We start from the raw sequence: 16,790 nt of genomic DNA on the forward strand, positions 1-16,790 counted from the left end.
GATTTTGCTCTATCATGTAGTAGCTTCCTCCTTCTATTGTATAGTTTGTTTATGGCTGGGGTCCACCAGACAGGATGTCTGCCTTTGGAGGATTGCGTCTTGGTTTTATTTGGGATTGCATGATCCATGCATTCTTGAAGGTGTTCATAGAATGTGTTTATAAAGGATTCTGCGGTCTGGGCCGTATTTTCCACAGGCCCGGGGGCTTTGAAGGATTCCACCTCAGTTTTGAGGAGTGTGAAATTTGCTTTAGAGAAGTTTTTCACTGTGGTTTTCTGGGCAGGGGGTGGGTCGGGATGTGAATATCCAGTGAGATTAGTTTATGGTCTGATCTTACCAGTGAGGGATACACTTCTGGTCTGGAGCATAGAGTCCCCATGTTGGTGATGATCAGGTCCAGTATGTTTTCCCCTCTTGTGGGAGTGGTAACAAGTTGTTCCATAGTATTTGAGTTTATAAATTCTAGGAACCTTTGAGCTAGGGTGTTGGAGCTAGAGTAATGCTCCCAGTCTATGTTTGGGTAGTTGAAGTCACCCAATATAATGGTGTTTGGAGAGACCTTCATATTTTCCAGTGTTCTCAGGAAGGCCAAGTGGGGTTCCTGGGTTTGGGAGGGTGGTCTGTAGCAGGCTATAAACTGGAAGGCAGTTTTATCCACTGTTAGTTGCACATGGATAGTCTCTGATGCTTCGTGCTGTGCCACCAACCTGGAGGTGTGGGTATCTTTGACGAATATTGATAATCCCCCTCCTTTTCTGGTTCGGTCCAAGTATTGGGGACAAAAAGCATGGTATGAGGTATAACCTGGTAGTGCTGGGGTGCTCTCGGGAGCCTTGAACCAGGTTTCTGTTACTGCACAGATATCGATGTTCTCCATGCTAAGGAGAGTTTCGAGTGCATTCATCTTGAGGTTTAGACTTCTGGCGTTGAGTAGCATTACTCTTAGTTTCTTATCCCTTGTGATACCTATGGAGGTGGGTTTGTCTTTTGAGCCTTGCCTAAAAAAGGCACTATGGGGGTAGCAAGAGCCTTTGCCAATATCCGAAAGCCCAGGGGTGACAGGTGCAAGCCGTCCCTAGCGAAGCATCGTGGCTTGTCGAGCATGTCATCCCAGGCTGACAGGCATTGGATCCCCTTTGAATGACACCAATACTTAAGCCAATTGTTGGAATTAATCATCTTGTCTTCATATTGTGGCATCATTCTTGGTGAAGGTAAGATGCTACTCAAGGTCAGGGTCATACCGGCCTGGGCTACATGCTCAGAGAGCTCCTCTATGTCTCTTTTCATATAGTCCAGGGAGGTACATCTCAGGTCATTCACACCAGCATGGACAATGATGGAGTCATATTTGTACTTGCCTTGGAGTGACCTGAGTGCTTGTGTTATGTGGTGGATCCTAGCGCCTAGTGGCGGATCTAGTTTGTATTGTTACCAATAAAAAGTGTATGTTTATCAGAGAACCCTGGAAGGGTGGAAAGTTTGAAATTGTTATAGCTTTCAGATGCTGCCACAGATCTTAGCAATTCTCTGCGTGTGTATATTGCATTAGAGTCAGGTAAACAGAGGTGATGCCATCCTCTAATCTGCATCTGGTTTCTTTGGACTCCTCACAGCAGCACTTTGGAACCTGACAGGAAAAATTTTTGACAGGATATATATCTTCCATATCCACACAGACATCATCTGGCTTTTGCTGTGGTAAGACACTCAGCACACTTCAGCTTGCATTGCTTTAGTAAGTGGTCAGGAAACAGTAATTCTTTAGTCAGTCAGGGACATTTAGTCAGAATAGTTTAGTATTCTTTTCTGCATCTGTGAGAAACTATCCAACTGTATTATTTGTATATCTCTGTGGTTGAAACTCTTCTGTTTATTGCATTCTGTATTCTCTTGTTGTCTGTTTTATTATTTATCATTAAATATTTTATTTATTTAACATTTGTTTACCGGGAAATTCTGACTCGGAATGAAGATAACTTTCAGAGGAGGCCCGGGGAGAAACACTCCAGACATATGTCTTTGTAAAGTGGGATGAAACCGGAGTACCCAAAGAAAACCCACACAAATGCAGGGAGGACATGGAGACTCCACACAGAAGGCACCTCAGCCAAGGATCAAACCAGACAATCTCTTGCTGTGAGGAGACAACACTACTGCTGCACCACTGCATTATCCTTTTTAAAACTTTCATTTTGGCTGGTCCTATAGAGAATACTTTTAACATCTTGATAGTACTTATTCTTGTTTTAGTGACACTGTGGCCACTCTGAAAGCTTTGCTGGTTTGGTCACACCCTAATGTTTATATAGGTATTAATTATACACAGTATAATTGGGTACCCTTTGTAAGAGCCTTATGCTAGCTGACTGGTGGCAGCATGATTGCCTCAGAGTTTGAGCAGAAAGGGGCACAGCTAGTAAATCTGTGCCAGCTTTTCCCAGGTGTGTATGTGTGTGTAAAACTCAAATATCCAAGTGTGTGTGTGTGTGTGTGTCAGCTACTGGGAACAGGGACACAGTGCCCCAAAGTGGTCAGTGTGGAGTTTTGTGTGTGTGGAGAGAGTGCCCCAGGTCTGGAGTGTGCTCCCTGTGTGCTCTTAAGGGAAATTGTGTTTGGTGCAGGGAGCTGCATCTGAAAATACTGTGCGTGTCCATCTTTGCTGTTAGTAACCATCCCTCATCAGAGTCAGTGGTGAGAATGGAGTCTCCTTGATTGCTGGCCCAAAGTAGGGACCTGTCACATATTGGTGGCAGCTGGGTGAGATTTAATTGAACTTCAGTAGCCGGTGGGCAGTTGTCACTGAAGGTGTGTGTATGTAATCTCAGCAGCCACATGGTAAACATACAGTTTCATTTTCTCAACAGTTTTATTTATTTTTGTTTATTTTAGGCAGGGAATGCAGGCAAGGATGTCAGCAGCGGATTATAGCAAGCTGACAAAGAACCAGTTGGCCAGGGTTTGTGAAGCTAAAGGACTGGTGCATGCCAACCTGAGTAAAGAGGAAATGATTTCAGCCTTGGTCACAGCTGTAGCATGGATCAGCAACCCGGAAGACAACCAATCTGTTGATGGGGATTTGCAGTCTTCAGAAACAGGACATTTCACCTTTTCCTTGGAGGACTTAAAAATCCATCTGAAATTAAAGAGACTTGAACTGGAGGCCAAATGACTAGAGAAGCAGATGGAATTAGAATCAGTAGAAAGACTATGGTTTTTGGAGGTCACAGAGAATGAGAAACTATGGCATTTAGATGCCAAAGAAAAGGAGAAACAGTGCCAATATGAGAGGGAAATGCTGACTGTTCATCAGAGTCATGGAGGTAATGGGGAATGGAATAACTAAACACCAGAAGCAATACAGGTCAGTACATTTGTTCCACAGTTTGCAGAGGGTGATCATTTTGATAGCTTTATTCATTTATTTGAAAGAGTATGCAAACAGTATAATGCTGACCAAGGGTTTTGGGTATGGTTCCTGACTCCCTTACTCCATGGTAAAGCTGTAACTTCTGTTTCTAAATTGTCTGATACTGATTGTTTAAACTATGATAAAGTAAAACAGTGTTTATTGGAATGTTTTAAGTTAACACCTGAAGTTTATAGAAAAGGTTTCATGAGCATAGACACAAGGCAGATGGAAGTGTATGTGATTATATTGCTGAGTTAAGCACTTATTTTCATAGGTGGGTGAGTAGGTGTCAGGTCACCACTTTGAAAGGATGGGAATATCTTTACATGAATAAGCCCCTAGCACTTTACCTGATGACATGAAAATGATTGTCAGACCAGGAGTGTAACTCTAAAGATAAGCTAGGGAGAAGAGGGGATCTCTACTTAGCAAGCAGGGGATTACTGCACAAGAAGGGGGTACCCAACACTGTGCACGGTTATAGGGGAACCCATGGTGGGCAACCTAAACCACTCCAGTAGAGTACACCAGTAACAGGGGAAGCCACTAGTTCAGGTACATGGCCAGGACCAGGTTAGAAGTTTTAAATATAACCAGAGGGGCCACGTAGCATACAAATGTCCACTGAGGCAAGGTGGGGAACAAAAGGTGAAGCAGTCAGCAAGTGGCAATAACAGTGATTGTCTGGAGACAACAGGTGTATCAAATTATCACCAAGGTTTGTATCCTATATTAGTGGATAGAAGACAGGCCACTGCTAATAAAGACACTGCCTCTGACATAACAATTGTGAAGCCTGCAGTGATTAAAGAGGAACAGTACTTACTTGGGCAGTCTACACCAGTCAGAGCTCTAGGAGGGACCCCATTCCAAATACCTTTGGACAGGGTTCACCTGGACTGGAAGGGTGGAAAAGAATCCAAGCAGGTAGGTCTGTTTGAGGATATCCCTGCAGATGTATTGATGGGGAATTATTTTGATAATGCAATATCTTGTGTGAATGCAGTCAGGCTTGGAGACAGGCATGTGGGACTGGTAGCCTGGGGGAGACCCAAATAGACAAGACACCTGAAGCTGGGGCTGGTGATGTAGCTATTTCAGGGAGGGAGCTACCCTGTAGCAGTGATCCTGAAAGTGAGCCATAGATGCTGGTAGGTACTGATGTTCCCGAGGACAGATTGACTGCAAGGACAGAGGTGAGTGGTAGTACTCAAGCTAATCGTGAGACACCACTGTCAGAAGATACCAGGCTTCTGATGGAAAGGGAGCTGGTGATGGGTCACAACCGAAGAATTGAGGGACTCAGCTTTCAGACCATACATTTTGTGACTTGAGGGACGTAGCTAAGGAGGCACCTGATTTTCAAGGAAAAGGTGAGTGTGTATACAGGAACAAAGGGTTATTGTGTAAGAGTGGATCCTTGAAGGAGGGCTAGAGGGTGAGGTAATACAGCAATTGGTAGTACCCAGAGCCTACTGTCTGGCACACCTGGCCATAGCCCATGACATTCCTTTTGCAGGTCATATTAGCATAAAGCATACCAAGAGACACATTATGCAGACGTTTTATCAGCCTGGGATTGCAAGGGATGTAACAGGGCACTGCAGGACCTGTGAGCAGTAAAAATTAGATAGGCAAGGCAGGAAACAAGGGCAAGGCTCCTTTGATGCCTTTACCTGTGATTGAGGAGCCATTTCAGAGGGCAGCTATGGATATTGTAGGGCCTCTGAGTACCCCAACTTCTACATGGAAGAGGTAGTAGGTTATGCTACTAGATACCCTGAGGAGGTGGCTCTGTCCTTTATTGAGGCAAAGAAGGTGGAAAATGCTTTGTTAGACATATTCAGCAGGGTAGGTTTCCTGAGAGACGTACAGACTGAGAGAGGTGCCAATTCCATGTCAGTCCTGCTGACTTGTCTGAGGAAGCACTGTGGGATGAAGCACCTAAAGACACCCAGACTAATGGTCTTGTGGAGAGGTTAAACTCTACACAAAAGACCATGCCATGGGCATTTGCAGACCATTTTGAGAGAGTGGGACAAATATTTGCCTCATCTGTTTGCATACAGAGTGGTACCCCAAAAATACACATTTTTTCAGCCTTTGAGTTGCTGTATGGGCATAGGGTGAGGGGGCCTTTAGATTCATGATGAGTGGGAGGGTGAGTGTGAATCCCACAAGAAGTCTGCTGTGGCATATATCCTAAACCTCAGGACAAGACTTGGGTAGCTCATGGGCTTGGCCCAGGAGAAGCTGACAGTAGCCCAACAACAGAAAAATGTCTGGTATGATAGGAATGCTTGAGCTTGAGCGCATGCTATGGGACAGCAGGTTATGGTTTTCATTCCTGTCAGACAGAATAAGCTGCAGGCAGCTTGGGAAGGACCCTTCAAAGTAGTAAGGAAGGTCAGTGATGATTGAATGATAAACCTGCTAGGCAGGAGGTAGGGGCACAAATAGTACCATGTTAACTTGATGAGGCATTACCATGATAGGGAGACCCCAGTGCTGAGTATTTGCAGTGGATGGCAGAAGGAGTCAGCAAGGGGCCTTAGACCTGACTAGGAAAAAAAGGCCAGATAAGGTAGTGTGGACCCCAGCCTGTGAGCAGGCATTCCAAAAGCTTAAAGGGGCTTTGGGAGGACCCCCTGTGTTAGCTAGTACAGATTACAGCAAAGAATTTGTTGTGCAGGTGGATGCTTCAAGCCATGGGGTGGGGACTGGACTCAGCCAGGTTTCCTCAGAGGGAGAAGAGCACCCAGTTATATATCTCAGCTGTAGACTCCAACCCAGGGAGGAATGTCATGCAATTGTAGAAAATGAATATCTAGCCATAGTATGGGCACTGCCGAAACTTCAGCTCTATCTGTATGGAAGGAAATTCACTGTGGATATAGACTACAATCCCTTAACATGGCTACATCATGCCAGCCAGCAAAATGCCAAGTTATTAAGGTGGAGCCTAGGGTTGCAGGTGTATGACATGACAGTGCAGCATCGTAGTGGGATCAGCAATGCCAACACAGATGGGCTGTCAAGGCAGGGTATAGGTTAATGTGTTCCCAGACATGCCCATTTCTCTCAAGCAATGTTTTTCCAGGTTCACTTGAAAAATTAGCTTGAGTTTTCTAAAGGGGTGAGGAAGAGATGTGATGTTATTACATAATGCCATCTGTGCCAGGGAGAGTAGGGCAGTACATGTGTACATATTCCAGGATAGCTAGCTGGAGTGTTGTAAAGAATTATTTGACTATCACGCTGATTTGTACAGATATTTGAGTTAAAACTATATTTGTAAAGAAGGCATAGACTCATCCCAGAGGACCTTGAATAGTTGTGTCAGATATACAGGAGAACAAAGCAGTGCAGAGGGCTCTAGTAGTGAAGTGCTGCCAACAACATGGGAAAGGTTTTTGGAAGAGAAGAGTAATAAAAGGTCTGTTACTCCAGTCAACACGATTGGTAAGCGTTCCACTACATCCTTATCGCCAGAAGCATTTGCATTATTTACAAAACTTGAGCAACCTATGCAGAAGGAAACTGCAGTACATTTAAATATACCAAGTTTACAGCATTATCAAATTGGACATTATTCCAAGGGGTCTTCATGCTTTTAAAAACACTTCTACCCCTTTTGACTTGTCTGATAGTGATGATTACGTGTTTAGAGGCAGATGGATAGCTGGGGCTCATCGGTGCGTTATGGACTGGGTCACTTTTCTGATAGAAAGGGATGTGGTTACACAAAGGAAATTGAAGGCTGAAATCAGTTAATTGTTCTTTGGCTATGCTGCTTAATGTTTTTTGTCTAGACCAGTGTTTGAATGAAATTAATGAAAAGCTAATTGGTCTAGAGAAAGAATTGCTTGAAAAAAGAAAGTAAAATTGCAGCATGACCTATGGGATTATAATAATGGTACAGCCTTTGTTAGAGCAGGCAATTCTTGGGGATGCCGTTTTAGCATCCATTTTCATGAACCAGAGGTACAGGGCCAGAATGGTGCAGCATGTACCTCCACAGATGATACTAGGGACTCTACAGACTGAGAATGAAGAAACTGCTTATCCTCCACTTCCACAGGCTTGAGATGCGAGATACATGACGGAGACTTTTCGGAAGCCAACAGGTAACAGGAAATGAGATAAGCATTACTATGAAAATCATAAGGAGGGACAATTTAATTCCAGAGACAAAATAACTAAATGGTATTAACTGTGTTGATTGTGTTGACAGCCAGAATGGTTGTGATAGTGGTTTAGTTATAAATCTTTCAGGTTGTGTACTCACTGATTTTCAGATGTCAATTCTGAATTGTGGCCTAACATTTATTCCAACTGTATTACCAAGGGCTCATGAATTAATAATAGAAGTGTTTCAGTTTATTAGGAAACTTCATAGGTTCATAGGTTCGTACTAGGCTATCTGCCCTAAGGCATTTATAAGCCTAGCCAGAGTGTATGTGGCTTACACCACCCCTTAGGATGAGAATACTATGCCCTTTTAGGGTTTAGTTTACTATGCCTCTGTCTAGTAGTGACACAGAGATGACCCCCGGGGTAAACCTACGATCTCCCACCCACTCATCGAGATTTCTCTTGAATAGAGTCAGTGAGGGGCTCTGCCTAACATGGACTGGGATTCTGTTCCAGAGTGTAGGGAGCCTCTGGGTTATGAATCTGTCCCTCCAGCACGTCCTATTTATTTCTGTGTTGAGGTTTAAGTCACTTGTTCTCATGGCTCGGATGGATTTGGATTTTCTGAGGTGGAGCATGTCCATTAATTCAGGATTGGACATGGCCTTGTATGTCAGGCACAGATCACCTCTGAGTAGGTGGTATGCGACTGAATAGAGCTGGAGTTTTTTCAGTCGGGCAGCATATGACATATGTTTAAGACCCTTTATCCTCTTGGTGAGGAACTTTTGGGGTCTTCCCAACTGCTGCAGGTGTCGGGTGAGATACATCCCAAATGGGGCATTGTACTCGATCATTGGCCTGATAAGAGAAGAGTACAGGGGCCCAATGACCTCTCTTGATCTAGATGTGAAACCTTTCATGATAAGGTGGGCAATATAGAAGGTCTTCCTAACCACTTTGGCAATGTGAGTGTCAAATGAGAGGTTACTGTCAACCTGGGTCCCTAGGTCCCTGATTACCTCTTCCGTACTTAATGGATTACCGCCTATGTGGTAATTTGTCGGTACCTTGTTTTTCCCAAAGGGTATGACTATACATTTTTTGGCATTCAGCTTAAGGCCATGGCTCTGGCACCAATTATCCATTTCTATGAGGCCTCTCTGGAGGATGTTTGTGTCCGCTGGAGTATCAATTATGGCGCCCAGTTTGCAGTCATCTGCGAACTTTGTCAGCCACAATCCTCCTATGTTTGCCTGTACCTCGGAAAAATAAATGCCGAACAAGAGGGGTCCCAGGACTGAGCCCTGTGGGACACCGCTTGTGACTGGCTTAGAGTCTGACATAGCTCCAGCAACTCTGACCCTGTGGGTTCTGTCCTTGAGCCAGTTTGCAACCCATCTTGTGACATATGGGTTTACATTTACGCTGGTGAGTTTGTCTATGATGCCCGAGTAGGGTATTGTGTCAAAGGCTTTTGCAAGGTCAAGGTAGGCTGTGTGAACTGCCTTACCCTCATCAATGGCCTTAGTGACTGTTTCAAAAAAGTTGACCAAGTTCAAAAGGCAGGATCTGCCCTTGACAAAGCCAAATTGAGTAGGATCCAATGTCTGTAGGTCCCCAATGTCTTTGTTTATGAGTTCCATAATGATCCTCTCCATAGCTTTGCAGACCAGGCTCGTCAAGCTTATGGGGCGGTAAATTCCAGGGTCCATAGAAGCACCGCCTTTGTGAAGTGGGACCACTGTTGCCATACGCCACTCTTTGGGTACATATCCTGTAGTAAGGCTAAGATTAAACAGCAGCCTTATGTGTGGGTTTAGTTCCTCTTGGAGTTCATGTAGCACACAGCCCAGGACACCATCCAGTCCCATTGATGCTGGGTTTTTAGCTTTAGAGAGGGCGGCTCTCACCTGGGCATCTGTGATGTTAGGGAGGCTACACTCTGCTGGGATAGTTATTTCTCCTTTTGGGGGGGAGGGGGAGGAGAAATTTGCACTGAACCTGTCTGCCAGAATGTTGGCAATGTCAGTGGGTTCAGTGTATTTTGTGTCATTTTGAATTAACTCTGAGCATATCTGGGAGTTTCCACCCAGGTTTCTAACATAGCTAAAGAAGGCCTTGTGATTGTCTTTTGTGTCTTTTGCGATTTTTCTCTCAAAGTTGGCCTTGGATGATTTTATGAGTGATCGTAGTTTTTTGCTAGTACTGATCAGAGACGCCTTCCCTTTTAGGGATTTTGCTCTGTCATGTAGTAGCTTCCTCCTCCTGTTGCAAAGTTTGTTTATGGCTGGGGTCCACCAGACTGGGCGCCTGCCTTTGGGGGAATGGGTCTTGGTTTTATTTGGGATTGCATGATCCATGCATTCTTGAAGGTGCCCATAGAAGGCATTTGCAAAGGATTCAGCAGTGTGGGTTGTGGTTTCCACTGGCCCAGGGGCCTTGAAGGATACCACTTCAGTCTTGAGAAGTGTGAAGTTTGCTTTTGAGAAGTTCTTCACTGTGGTCTTTTGTGCAGGGGGTGGGGGTGGGATGTGGATTTCCCGTGAGATTAATTTATGGTCTGATCTTACCAAAGAGGGATATACTTCCAGTGTGGAGCATTTTGTCCCCATGTTTGTGATGATCAGGTCTAGTATATTGTCTCCTCTTGTGGGAATGGTGACTAGTTGTTCCATTGCATTTGAGTTTATGAATTCTAGGAACCTTTGGGCTAGGGTGTTGGGGCTTGAGTAATGTTCCCAGTCTATGTTTGGGTAGTTGAAGTCTCCCAAAATGATGGTATTTGGAGAGACATTCATACTCTCCAGTGTCTTCAGGAAGGCTGTGTGGGGTTCCTGAGTTTGAGAGGGTGGTCTGTAGCATGCTACAAACTGTAAGGTAGTTTTGCCTATGGTTAGTTGCACCTGGATAGTCTCCGATGCTTTGTGCGTTGCCACTAACCTGGAGGTGTGGGTATCTTTGATGAAAATGGATACTCCCCCTCCTTTTGTGGTTCAGTCCAAGTTTTGGGGCCGGAAAGCATGATATGAGGAGCCTTGAACCAGGTTTCAGTCACTGCACAGACATCGATGTTCTCCATACTGAGGAGGGCTTTGAGGGTGTGCATCTTGAGGTTTAGACTTCTGGCATTGAGCAGCATTACCCTTAGTTTTTTCCCACTTGTGTTTTCTAGGGAGGTAGGTTTGTCATTTGAGCCTTGCCTAAAAAAGGCACTATGGGGGTGGCAAGAGCCTTGGCCAATATCCGGAAGCCCAGGGGTGACAGGTGCAAGCCATCCCTTGCGAAGCAGCGTGGCTTGTCAAACATGTCATCCCAAGCAGACAGACATTGGATCCCCTTAGAATGACACCAGTAATTAAGCCAATTGTTAAAACTCATAATTTTGTCTTTGTACTGTGGCATCATTCTTGGTGAGGGTAAGATGCTGCTCAGGGTCAGGGTCATACCGGCCTGGGCTACATAATCAGAGAGCTCTTTTCATGTAGTCCAGGGAGGTACATCTCAGGTCGTTCACACCGGCATGTACAATGACTGAGTCATATTTGTACTTGCTGTGGAGTGACCTGAGTGCTTGTGTTATGTGGTGGATTCTAGCTCCCGACAGGCAGCTTACTGTGACTTTTTACTTGTTCAGTCTGGTGAGTGGGACGTCAGTGTGTCTGACTATGGAGTCACCTATTACAAGTGTGTCTGGCATGTTGTTTGGCCTTAAGGGCTGTGACTGTTTAGCACACTGACTTTGTGAACTATGTGTTGCATGTGCTATGTCTTGACGTGGTGGTTGCTTGGGTGTCTGCTTTGGAGGCCTCTGTTGTTTTGGTAGATTTTTAATCAGCGCCTCCGAGTATGTTTTTGTGTGTTTATGTGTTTGGTTTGCTGTTGTGATAGTTCTATGTGAGACTGGGTTTGTGGTGTGCGTGGTTACCTTCTCCTCCTGACTGGTCTTGCCAGTACTGAATTGAGAGAGCTCAGCCTCCAGTTTGGCTATATAGTTGCATCTCTCGCATATATTTGTATTTGTTGGGAGGAGGAGAGGGTTGTCTGAGTACATGAGGCAATTGTAACATTGTCTGAAGATTCCCAGATTCACCAGCTGAACAGGAGAGGATGCTAGCAACTGACCCTTCGACATGCTAGAAATAGTGAAAAAGATTGCTGTGTAACTGAGTCAGAAAGGACCTATAGGGAGATGTGTATTCAACAGAATATAGGTGAATGAAGTACTTTCTTTTGTTTAAGAGTGCTTTACCTGTATAAAAATGCTTTAGGAGCAAGTGCTGAGCTTTTCAGATAGAGTATAGGCTGTTTAGATTGCAAGTAGAACAGTTAAGGGAAAAATTGAAGAGCAGACTTTGCGGAGCCAGAAAAAGTTTAACCTTGTTTAACCGGCGCTGTGCTATGCACACGACCGCGCAAAGCCATGCAAACGTGGATTTTAAGCAGTGAACTACAAAAGAGCTAGGAATGGTCCCAAACAACCAATTACTACAGCTTCTTGTGCTGAGGTCACTTCCCCCAAGGACAGGTAGGCTGCTCAAGGCTCCCCACTCCCACTGGTGAGCAAAGAAACTTCCTTCTATCCAAGTAAGGTAATGGACAACACAGGAACTACACCACAGCCCAGAATACAGCAATGCCTGTATACTGGTCTAAACTAGTCAAGAAAGGCGGGAAAACAAGGATTATTTTTTTGTTTTTTTTGTAGAAATACACAGAAAATGCAGACACAGTGATAAATTAGTTACACAGGCTAGCACACTTTAGTGGGCAGCCTCCACAGTTAAATTAAACAAACAAACAAGCAAACTTTCGATTAAATTCGACTAAATGTAACTTTAAGTGCAGATTTAAAAATAAATGCAGTTATCAGAAAAAAAACAGTTCAGGCTAGTTTAAAGTAAGCAACAGAAGCTACAGTGGAAAAAAAAACAAATATACTTAAATCCAGAAGGTAGTCGCTTTTTCGAGTTCCTTACTGCAATCATTTGAGAGAGTTTTTGTTGTTGAAGAAGGTAAAAATGAATGTATTAAAGGTGAGCTGGATGTTTCTGTTGAATCTGTCAATGATTCTAATGACACATCTTTTTCTTGTGCTTCTGGTATGGGGATGATGTTGAAACTAATGCATATTGTCACTTAGATACAGATAGTATTGTACAAAAAGCAAATGTATTCCTCCATTTAAGCATGAAGATATCCAAAAATTTCACTCCATGGTTAATTATGGCATTGATAAAACTTTATCTGATTTTTTTGTTGAATAAAAATAAGGAGAAAATTAGTTATAATTTAACCAAGATTGGGTGGCAAGCTTTGGTGGATTTTAGTAAGCAGAAACAATTAATTATTAAGCCATCCAATTGTAATTGTGCCTTTTTCACAGTATTTGAAGATGTGTAATGATCTTTTGAGTGACTAAAAAGTTTATGAAGTAGTAGATGAACACAGGTATGTACAAGCTATGACCGAGTTTCAAAATTTATTGGATAAAGGATTGAGGCTTGGTTATTTGTCAAAAAATTATATTGATAGAGTTCAAAATGGCCGCTGTTCTGCGAGCACTGCTATCACCTAGGTCTCGATATACCCTGGATTAAAACAAACCCAGAAGGCAACGCAGAATTAATAATACAGAAATAACTGTAGATGTTTACTGCTAATATCATCCAGCAAACAAAAGAGGAAGAAAAAGTGACAGATTCAGCTCAGAAACATCAGGATTAACTAAGATTTCTGAATAACAGCTTAAGCAATGTGCTACTAAGGCCCTGCATCTGACTGCAAGATTGATAAAACACTATACAGCAAGATGTCAAAAGAGGAAAATAATATGGAAACAACAACAACTAAGACCGAATTTTCAGTACTAGCCTCACCTGAGAAAGACACAACTTCAAAAAGACAAAAGACAACTAAACAAACTGACAACTCTAAAAATACAAATAAATCCAAGACAAACCAGCCAGCTAATCTGGAAGATACAAAAATCTGCCTTATTACCTATCCAGCAAGCATTAAAGGACTTAGCATTACAATTTCAAACCTTTGGTGACTCATTCAGCCAAATAATATCCAGAATGGAAAAATCTGAGTCCAAAATAATAGAAAATGAAATAAAAGTAGACTCTATTTCTCAAAAAACTGATGCCCATGACAAAGAAATACAAAACTTACAAGCAAAATTAACAGACCTGGAAGCAAGATCTCGAAGGAACAATATCATCATCAGAGGAATACCTGAAACTGTACTTCATAACAATCTAATACCAACAATCAAGCAAATAATAAATTCCCTCCTAGAGGAATGTGAAGAAATGCAGCAAATAACAATAGAGAGAGCCCACAGAGCCCTGAGGGAAATGCAAACATCACTGAAAACAAGACCTGTCTATATTAAAATATTAAACTATCAAGATGTAAATAAAATAATACTGGCAGCAAAGAAAAAAGGCACACTCACCTGGAATAATAATAAAATCTCCTTTGCTCAAGACCTCCCAATACAAATAAGACAAGCAAGACAACTACTATCTCCATACTGCAGGTTCCTAATAGAAAAAAAAATCTAATTCCAGATGACATATCCAAATCAGTTAATCTTTTACATCAAATAGGTTAAATACATGGTTGCTAACCCCAAAGAGGCAAAAGAGACATTCCTGGCTGTTTTCAAGCAAATTCCACCTTCAGAAGTGAAATAAATCCACAAAAAAAAAGATAAAGGTCCCTTGGATGAAAAAACGACCCCATTCACAAGCACTCTAGTTGGGATCCAACTCTGAAATCTTCCCCTTGCTGTCTAGGTCCTTGGGTCATTGATGTGAGCCATGAGGAACACAGGAAAGGGAAGTACAGCCTGGGTGGGAACCAAAAATTAACTGCTGTTTCCGATGCACGAATATAGGAAGGAAGTTCCCATCTTGGATATTGGCTTGCAAATTCAGTCCCCCTAAGCTTTTGATGGCTTCATTAAGAACAGTCAGACAAAATGGATTTCAGCAAGCTCCAAAGGATTTTACTGCCTGAAAAATGAAAATTGATCTGCACCAGCTAAAAGAAGAAAGCTGCACCATAGATGTCAACCAACCTGCAAGCAAAACCTTGAAGAAATAAGGTACTGTTGAACTGAACCATTCACTAAAACAGTACACCCAGTACTGTGTAGGTGAATGAAACTCCGGCCTTAAATAATAGGCAAGAAATAAACTGTCAGAATTATGCTAGCTCATAGATTAATATTGGGAAAAAAGGGAAAAAATTGTTAAATGTTTTATGTAAATACTAGAAATGTGTTAAAAGATCCTGGAGAGAAGTAATCTCAGGAAATTAGTAAAATAACCTAACAATCCTGGGATAATGTAAATATAGCCTTAATATGTCAACTATAGCAGAAGGACTGTTTGGCTAAGCTGTTTTTTTTTTTTTGTCTCTCTATACTTCCTACTTCTGTTAAATAGGTGCCAAGTATATATTTTATAACCCACACAGATTGATGTGGAAAAACATCACTATAGGCACCAAAGAAGGCCGAAACCTGAATAAGTAAAGGGGAGGAAAAAGATGTCAAATGAGAGAAAAATGTAAAAATGACAAGATTGATTGTTTAACAATATTACTATGGTACACATATTGCTATAATTTACTGAGGAATGTATATTAATATGCTGTTTTAAAAATACTATTAGAAAGAATTAGTCACAAGACAAAAACAATACATGCTGTACCTTAAATGCAATACCATCACTGTATAAATAATATGTTGGAAGAGGCTAGGGATATTAAGTAGCAGTGTTTGTTGAGGGAACTAGTTTGTTCAGCTTTGTCCACATTGTTTATAGTAACATAGGGGGATACTATGGAGTAAATCTATATCTAAAAAGAAAACACATTCCAAGATTAGACGTAAAGGTAAACCATATAATGAACCTTCATCCTCCCCCCCTGATTATTCTTGGTCCAGGGATATAGTGGTTAGGCACAGTGTAGGGATGGGGATAAATAGATGCTTACCTAAACCATCACACAGTAACACATACAAAACTAACAAAACAAAACTAATATACATGGCATATCTAAGGAATACACCTAATAAATAAATGTGGGAAATAGAATCATGGAATGTTAAAGGGCTCCAAAACAAGAAGAAAAGAAAACTATTCTTACACCTTACATTAAAAACCACAGCCAACCTCATACTAATACAAGAAACACACTTGACTGCAGATCAATGGGCAGAAATTAGCAGAAAGAAATGGATAAGTCAAATTATAGCTTCAGAGAGGAAAACAAACAGTGCTGGGACTGCCATAATAATTAAAAACCAATTTAAGGAAAAAACCAAGGCTGACAAGGAGGGAAGATGGTGCTATGTAACATTTAATAGTCCTACAATACCAAAACCTATAATGGTACTTAATGTTTACACACTCTGTAATAACCAACAACACTTTTTTTATGTCATTATACCCAACCTTAAACCAATTTAAAGATCACTACCTAGTGATTGGAGGTGACTGGAATACATATCAAAACCCAGAAAAGGATAAATCTAATCTGACCAAATCACATAATAAACAAGCCACATTAGCCCTTAATGAACTCAAACAAGATTTCAAACTATATGACCCTTTTAAACATGGGAACAGTGCAGATAAAACAGGGAAATTCACATTCTATTCGCAATGCCACAAAATGTGGTCAAGGATAGACTTCTTCTTAATTTCTGACATATTCATTAACATGGACCCAACAATAACTATACATACCAGGTTCTTTTCAGATCACTCCAAAATCACACTAAACATTAACTGGGACAAAAAGATATATTTAGAGAATAGGGGTCATAATTGGTCATTAAACCCTAATTCACTTTCCAAAATGGATGTAATAAAAGAAACAGAAGCAATACTAAAAATAGCTCTTACAAATATCACTAACTCCCAAGTACCAACTGACATAGAATGGGCTGCAACCAAAGCACAAATCAGAGGATTGTTTATCAAAAAAGCAGCATACTATAAAAAAATACAACTGAAAGAGGAGCATACACTGAAAGGGAAAATAGAGCATCTTGAAAAAGAACTAATAAATAACCCTAAGAACCAAACAGAAGCAGAACTTTTAAAACTGCAAAGGGATCTATATATGTTAGAAACCAGGAACCTATCTTTCTATGAAGCCAGAATGTTAGCCACTTATGCAGAAGAAGCTCAAATACCATCTAGAGCTCTGGCCAGAATTA

Source organism: Protopterus annectens, chromosome 14.part0, assembly GCF_019279795.1.
Source record: "Protopterus annectens isolate FY-2018-M chromosome 14.part0, PAN1.0, whole genome shotgun sequence".
Classification (NCBI taxonomy): Eukaryota; Metazoa; Chordata; order Ceratodontiformes; family Protopteridae; genus Protopterus; species Protopterus annectens.